This window comes from Amyelois transitella, chromosome 12 (genome assembly GCF_032362555.1).
Source record: "Amyelois transitella isolate CPQ chromosome 12, ilAmyTran1.1, whole genome shotgun sequence".
Taxonomy (NCBI): domain Eukaryota; kingdom Metazoa; phylum Arthropoda; class Insecta; order Lepidoptera; family Pyralidae; genus Amyelois; species Amyelois transitella.
Window position 1 is genome coordinate 1,885,054 of NC_083515.1, and position 8,632 is coordinate 1,893,685.

Here is an 8,632-nt window from a genome sequence, read left to right on the forward strand (position 1 = left end):
TTGTACATCTGCTTTATATAACGTTAATCGTACATAAATCCACAAACATTTGTTCTTTAAATATGTATATGTTGCCGCATTATTTATTTATTTATTTAAACTTTATTGCACAAAAACAAAAATGTACACAAGGCGGCCTTAATGCCGTTTGGCATTCTGTATCAGTCAACCAGCTGACCAAACAGAAAAAACTTTTAATTGGTGGTGCGATAAAGTGCACATGCATACTGACAAAATACAGCTTATAGCTTATAGGCATTATAGCTTTCACGAAAAATAAAAACAATATTCTTTATTTAGAATTAGCAAAAACACCAAGCATTGAGAATAATCGTATGAAAATATAATCAAGTGTCTTTTGTATAATTAATTCATTCAATAAATCAAAGTCTTTTTTTCCTAAAATTGTAATTTGGTAAATTATATAATGTTGAATTGAAATGCTCGCTCTATCTCTTCTTTTCCTAAAATCGTTCATTTTGTAATTTTACAAAATAATGTTGAAATATACAATGTCATATTTCGTTCAACGTAATGAGATTGTCGTAGCGCACTCATTCCCTCAAAATACTGTTCCCTCACAATAATCATTCCCTAACAATACTCATTACTCGGCGAGACACGGCACTCGATTATTTTACCGAAACACATTAGCGAGTGCATGTACGTTGCAATTTATGAGCTTGTCTTCCACCGGCTTTTACTGTAAAGCTGGTGCCAAACTGCGTCTAACAAAAAAAGGTTTAAGTTTTTTAATTTTTTTTAATTTTGAATACAATCATGTTTTGACGTCAAACATTACTTTTAATCTTAAACCATTTTCAATCAACTTAATGTAGGTCTACTTCAATGGTAAAAGGTCTGTAGAAGTGGCAATAAAGAGACAACTGCTGTTTTTGTATTAAAAAAAGAATATTTAAATAAATGCTTAAATGCTCAAAAGAAAACCGATCACTTTATTGTTCACCTGTCAATATTCTTGTTTTCAGTAATTAATTAATTTTTTAAAGGTTTTGTACATACAAAGCGTAAAATCATGTGTGATTTCACTGCTTTGACAAATTTCATCGGATATTCTTTCTTTTGAAAGGAAAGCGAATCTTCGTTGTTTTAAAAAATAGCCATGCAAACGACAAATCTTAAAAATCTTAAAAGCGTTAGTATGAGCACATCCGAGGCGGTTTTATGCGAAGTAAAGCGGTTGGTATCGTAATGTATGAATAATAATGAAACGGTCGCGATGAATTGTTTGTTCGTACGGTAATGATACTGCAATGCGTTACTATATACACTAATCACATTTTTTATATTTATTACAGGGTAACACAAGACTGAAAAGCAATGTTTATGAGTTAGTGATTGGTTGCTAGCCCATCTTCAAGGGAATAGGCCCAAGTTTATACATATAATCACGTCTGCATCCCTTACAGGGTAGGTAGATGCAAAAGACTCGCAAAGACTGAAAGGCAACGTGAAGATGCTGGCTTAATGATGATATTTAGATTTCAAGAGTGACAGGTTACTAGCACAAGAATCTCAAGTTTATAAGCCTATCCCTTAGTAGTTTACGCATCCATGGAAAAGTGATGGAGTGGGCCTGTTCTTTTTTATATTGGTGCCGGGAACCACACGGCACATGTCATCCGCTCCGCCATCTCGTTTTTATTACGCGAAAAACTAAAACTGTCCCGCTTCAAGTCACACTGCGGGGCTGCAGGCTTTCTCGGAAACGTATGCTATCTCCGTCTTAGGTAAGCCTTTGACGTTCCGAAAGATGATATCATGTACGCCCCAATGGTTTCAAATGTGAGGACAGCGATGACCGGACAAAGTGGGGAGAGAAAAGTAGGAAGGCGGCCCCAACCCATTTTGTTGGACCCGGAATCCTCAAAAGAGATAAAAGAGAGATTAAATTAGGTACTTATTTTATCCCAACTTATGTTAAAAATGCAAAAATAAGTTTATTTGTTTCTTTGTTATCTCTATTCTCTATTATACTCTTCTTTGTTATATCTGTGCCGTGTGGTTCCCGGCACCAATACAAAAAAGAATAGGACCACTCCATCTCTTTCCCATGGATGTCGTAAAAGGCGACTAAGGGATAGGCTTACAAACTTGAGATTCTTTTTTAGGCGATAGGCTAGCAACTTGTCACTATTCGAATCTCAATTCTATCTTAAAGCCAAATAGCTGAACGTGGCCTATCAGTCCGCTCAGGACTGTTGGCTCTGTCTACCCCGCAAGGGATATAGACGTGATTATATGTATGTATGTATGTTGTTATCTCTACACGCGTTATTTACTGAACCAAATCTTCTACAAATTTTGCATAAGTACATATAATTAAAAGTCTGGGGAATGACATAGGGTAGTTCTCATCCTGGTTAAAATTAAAGTAAGTTAGTTAGTATTCTTTTGTAAGTGGCGCGTAATTCCACGGTCGAAAATGCAGGTAGCAAGCTAGTACTTACATAAATGTACGCCACTTTTCCGAAGGGGTAGGCAGAGATTTTTCCACTACACGACCCCTGCGTACATTTTTCGCTTCATAATAATATCACAGGTCGCGCGTGCGATGCTGTAATCCTGTATTCGGCCAAGGGGTGAATCGCAAACCCAATACGCTAATCGCTTTGCGGTATTACCCGTTATAATTAGCGAGGTAATGAGGTCGGAGGGTAATGAAGGTTTTATACCGAATTTTATGTTGGTTTTAACGATTCACCCTAATTAGTTACCTCGTTAAATTCATCGTGATGTATTTTCTGTGTGTGACCATTAAATTGCTGAATTGCATTAAACTATCGTGTTCATGTTTAAATTGACTTGTTTGCCTTTATACAAAATTTTATAATTATTATTATTAAATTTTGTTTCTTTTATCCGTGTCAACGCTTCAAGTTAAAATTTATTGAAGAAGTAGCAAACTTTTGACCTCTTATAACAATACAAAATCACATCACAATCGGTCCAACAATTTAACTACATAATAGACCTTACTTTATCTAATCTTTTATCAAGCAAACCACTTCGATTTGGAATTCCCTCCCTCTATCTCTCTTCCCCAATACATACGACTTGGAGATTTTCGAGGCAAGATTCTATCTATTTAAATATTATATAAAAAAAATTCAGAAACTTTTTCATCAACAATATAAGGTATAGCTATTAAGAACCTCACAAACTTTTATTGCAACAGTTCTCCATCATTCTAGTTCAGGAAGCATTGGCTAATTAATGAATTATCCCGTAATGAATGGACAGCATCCATTATGTGGAACAAAACTAATTTACCGCTAAACAATGGGAGTAATTAATTATGTTTGGAAATGAGCCGCATGTGATCTCTGTTTACGATCTACGTTAATCTGGTCAGTACTTAAAAAAACAAAACTAGTGTGTATGCTGTTGTAGACTTCGGTAGCGCAGCGGCATGCGCTTGTCTGTGACACCGGTGGTCCCGGATTCGAATCCCGGTCAGAACATAGTAATTCCCTTACTTATTCCCTTCCTAATTCCCTTACTAATTCCCTTATTAATTCCCTGACAAATTCCCTTACTAATTCCGTAACTAATTCCCTTACTAATTTCCTTACTAATTCCCTTACTAATTCCCTTACTAATTCCCTTACTAATGCCCTTACTAATTCCCTTACTAATTTCCTTACTAATCCCTTACTAATTCCCTTACTGATTCCCTTATTAATTCCCTGACAAATTCCCTTACTAATTCCGTAACTAATTCCCTTACTAATTCCCTTACTCATTCCCTTACTACTTCCCATACCATCCCTTATTTATATTATAAATGAGAAAGTCTGTCTGTTCCGCTTTCCGACTGGTTCTACTGAACCGCTGGAACAATTAGAATGAAATTTGGTATCCATATAGTTAACAACTTATATTAATAGGGTAGGCAGAGACTACATCTTACACAATCCCCGCATACTTCTTTCTCTTAGTAAGTAATCTATATAAATTACTTATTTCTTTAAACTTAATAAACATAGTTTACCTCCAAAACAGAGTGTCATTACCTCGCTCATTACCATTCGGCCCCAGATAATTATGCCCGGTTACAACCGTAAGCGATTAGAAGTTATTTATAGCAGTTTTGCAGTTGGCTACCCCGGATTAACCGCCGCCGCAAAAAAGGTGATATAATGCTACTAAGTAACAGTTATTGTTATTGGTCTTCGTGTTATTTCTTTTGTTTTCTTTGCAAATAAACTAATTATATAAGTGTTATTTGTGCCGTGTAGTTCCCGGCGCCAAAAGAAAAAAGAATAGGAACACTCCATCTCTTTACCATGGATGTCGTAAAAGGCAACTAAGGGATAACCGTATAAACTTGGGATTGTTCTTTTAGGCCATAGGCTAACAACCTGTCACTATTTGAATGTCATTTCTATCATTAAGCCAAACAGCTGAACGTGGCCAATCAGTCTTTGCAAAACTGTTGGCTCTGTCTAACCCGCAAGGGGTAAAGTCGTGCGTATATGTATATATATTTACTTAAAACAAAATTGCTCTTTCCAAGTGCAGCCTTTCTTTTCTTTTGAAAAATGTTTTCGGTGAATAAGCTAATACAAAAAATAGCAAAATTTATAGAAAATAATTTGAGCGTGTCGATGAAGATCCACGTTTTCGTTCAAATTATCTGACAAAAGTTATTATAGTGCTATTTAAATGCAAATCAAGATATAGCAACGGTCATAAAATATGTATTGTTCAGAAATAAAGCAGTATAAAGCACCAATTATGAGATGTATTCATACATACATATTTGGTTGACTAGAAAAAATACCAATTGGGATAAGTCCGCCATTGTACATATTCTTCAAAACCTGTTTGTTTTGTAATTATTTTATATATCTTATTATGTGCAATTAAGAGTTTTTAATATTTTAAAATCATGCTTTATATCTTTGTTCAGTTTCAAGTATTATAAACGCTTCTTAAAATAGTCACTTGAAATTCTTACTTACATTTAATTTTACTAAAATAAACTATTAATGAAAATAAATATGACGAATAACCTATAATAAAGATCGTTTGACATTCTCGTAAATATTAAATATCTACGGATAGGTCAAACATAATTTAATTTAATGAACCTCATTTCTACACTTTTAATGTTTTGTCTCAAGATGTACAATGTACACGCTTGACGTCTAATTCAAATAACGGCGCCATTTGTTCACAATTTCCACGTATCGCGCCGCACCGCATCGTTCTAGCTTGTAAATTAGCTAATTTGTTGCATCTGTGGCCAGTTCTTCTAAAACATAGCATAAAAACAAAAAAAAATAAATATATATAAACGTAACATAACCTAACCTTTGTAATTTTATTTCTTGTGTTTATCATTTTCACATAAATTAGTAAATAAATAACAGAACGAATGAATGAAGATCTCTTTATTGAATTTAAGATCAAAACACAACAAATATTTTGTTAGTGATAATATTGAGATTTAAAGAGTGACTGTTGCTTGTCTATAGTCTAAAGAAGAAAATCAGGCTTGATGTCGCAAGAGATATAACGCAAAATCAATATGGTGTCTTCATCGTCATTGCTGCAATGACTGACATTACATCCACCTCGCTCTGTTATAGGCGATAAGAATGCTGTTGACTCGATAAATAGAGAAAAATTGAAAAATCGCAAAGCATATCCCGAACGACAGGACTTTCTCCTTATTGACTTTAAAAATCTGCGCGGGATGAAAAACATAATAAAAAAAGTGTGTGCATTCCGGACCAGCATAGAAACTGACTCAATCTTCTCATTCTCTCTCAAAAAAAAACTCAGCGAAACGCACCGCAGGCAGGTTAATTCAGTAACATTTACTGAATTAACCTGCCTGCGGTGCGTTTCGCACTTTATCTGCGATTAATTGAATCACATATACCAAAACTGAGAAAGTTTGACAAGCGCTGGGCTCCCTAGATAATTTCACGGGATGCGCCCTCCAGTGCTATCTGCGCCGGATCGTGCGATGTTTAAACTTATGTAATGCAAATTAAATGTTACCAGTGTTACACTACGCTTTAGTAATTACGTACACACTGTATATGCTACCTGACCATTGGTATTAAGATGATTAAGATATCCGACACAAAAAATGTGTGCCCATTCAGATGCAAAGGTCTAATTTTGACAGTGACAAAAATTGGATACAAGGTATCAATTATTGACGTCACATCACTTAAATATAATTGTAACTACTACCGCTTCCAAAGCGCGTGTGTAGAAGAAGAGGCGGAACAAACTACACTGCAGCATTTTCACCGGACGTCAGTTTACAAATATAGATCTCTTAAATCTAATTCGTGGACGAATGCACATTGTCTACCTACATTATTAAAAAACATGAATGAATGTAAAACTAAATATTTCAATACGAGAGCGTGGCTAGGATGGAACCGGGACTTACGCCAGCGGTGAACGATGATGAAGTACTAAATGTTTATATTCTTCTTCTTCCTCCTGGCTTTAGTCCCGGTTGTATCCTCACCACTTTGGAGAGGAGCCTAGGGTATGCCTTTCACCATGGATATAAAGAATGGAGTAGTAAAAGAGTTTTATTTCATGGAAATGAAGTAAAACTCTTTTACTACTCATGATTTCTAAATTTGCTGGTCAAAAGTTGGCTGGTGAGATTTCAAATGCCGGAACAAACTGAACGAAACTAACATACTGTGAAGACCTCGTAAAAAAAGGGAATGAAGAATAAATAAATATATACGGGACAAATTACACAGATTGAGTTAACCTCCAAGTAAGTTCGAAACTTGTGTTACGAGATACTAACTCAACGATACTATATTTTATAATTAATACTTATATAGATAATCATCCTAGACCCAGGCCAATCATAAAAAGTTATTTTCTCATCATGCCCTGGCCGGGATTCAAACCCGGGACCTCCGGTGACACAGACAAGCGTACTACCGCTGCGCCACAGAGGCCGACAAGAAGAGAAGAATAACAGATAAATCCTCCTCATAATATGATTGCCACGTCGTAATACGAAAACAATTTCAAGCTTAATTAGAAATATTAAGAGCTCCAAAACAATATAATGGCAGAACTGTAGGAAGCAGGAATTAATATAATTTAAATTTAGAACGGGCGGCGCGAGCGCCTGAATTCAACAACAAACTGTATCAACTTCTGCAGAGTTCGCCGCTGCGGTCGTCCCCTACTATTGTACATAAATACATATAATCACGTCTATATCCCTTGCGGGGAAGACAGAGAAAACAGATCGAGAGACTGATAGGCCATGTACAGCTGTTTGGCTTAGTGATAGAATTGAGATTCATATAGTGCTAGCCCTTTGCCTAAAAGAAGAATCCCATGTTTACAAGCCTATCCCTTAGTCGCCTTCTACGACATACATGGGAGAGAGATGGAGTGCTCCTCTTCATTTCCCTTTTGATGCCGGAAACCACACGGCACCCTACTATTGTACCCAATAGAAAATCAGTAGAAACCGCCGCTATTTAATTCTGTGTATTGTGTCTTTATTAAAGTTTTATGTATCTTTATTATAAATATATATTTTTTTTCATTTGCATAAGAATAAATATATTTACTAAGTTTCACAGGTGGATTTTAACATTTAGTCCGCCCTCTGTGTAATTGTAAAGTGTATTTTGTACAATAAAGTTTAAATAAATAAAATATTCGAAAAAAGTTTTTTGAGTTCCGGTAGTACACTGGTTACACTATTATATTTAAACCCAAAAGGAATGATAACAGAAGTCGAACGAAGTTAGGTTAACAAAATTTGCGTGGAATCATTCGAGTTTTCATGGTAGCGGTCCCGGTTCGCCACATCCACGGCACAGGATCGACCTCATTAAGAGCGCTAACTCAAATAATTGAACGAGTTGCATTGGAAAAAATAACATTTGCGAACTAGTGTGAATTACCTACTAAGAGACATTATCTTATTAAAGAAACCGCCGAGCTTGTATGAAGAGAGTTATGAATGTGGATGAAGCGAAGGAAGTATGCAGAGATCGTGGCAAGTGGAAAGAGGTAGTCTCTGCCTACCCCTCCGGGAAAGAGGCGTGATTTTATGTATGTATGTAAGACATTATCTACCGTGTGGTAACCGGCACCAATAAAAAAAAGAATAGGAACACTCCATGGATCCCATGGATGTCGTAAAAGGCGACTAAGAGATAGGCTAACAAACTTGGGATTCTTCTTTTAGGCGATGGGCTAGCAACCTGTCACTATTTGAATCTCAATTCTATCATTAAGCCAAACAGCTGAACGTGGCCATTCAGCCTTTTCAAGTCTGTTGGCTCTACCCCGCAAGGGATATAGACGTGACCATATGTATGTATGTATGTAACTTATAATGCTACATTCGTGTTACAAAATCGGCCAATTTCCTTAAGCCCTGTTCACACACGATCCATCTCGTCCCCAGAGTGATGTCCCGTCATGTTCTTAACTTAATCCCCTGACTTAAGACGAAAATATTCAAAGAAAACAACGAAAACGCCCGAGGCAAGAATACATTATTTCGCTTCGCAGACGAATTGCTGCATAAACAAACATTATTTTTTCTTCAGAAAATTATTTCTTTGATTAACCGCATGGAAATAAT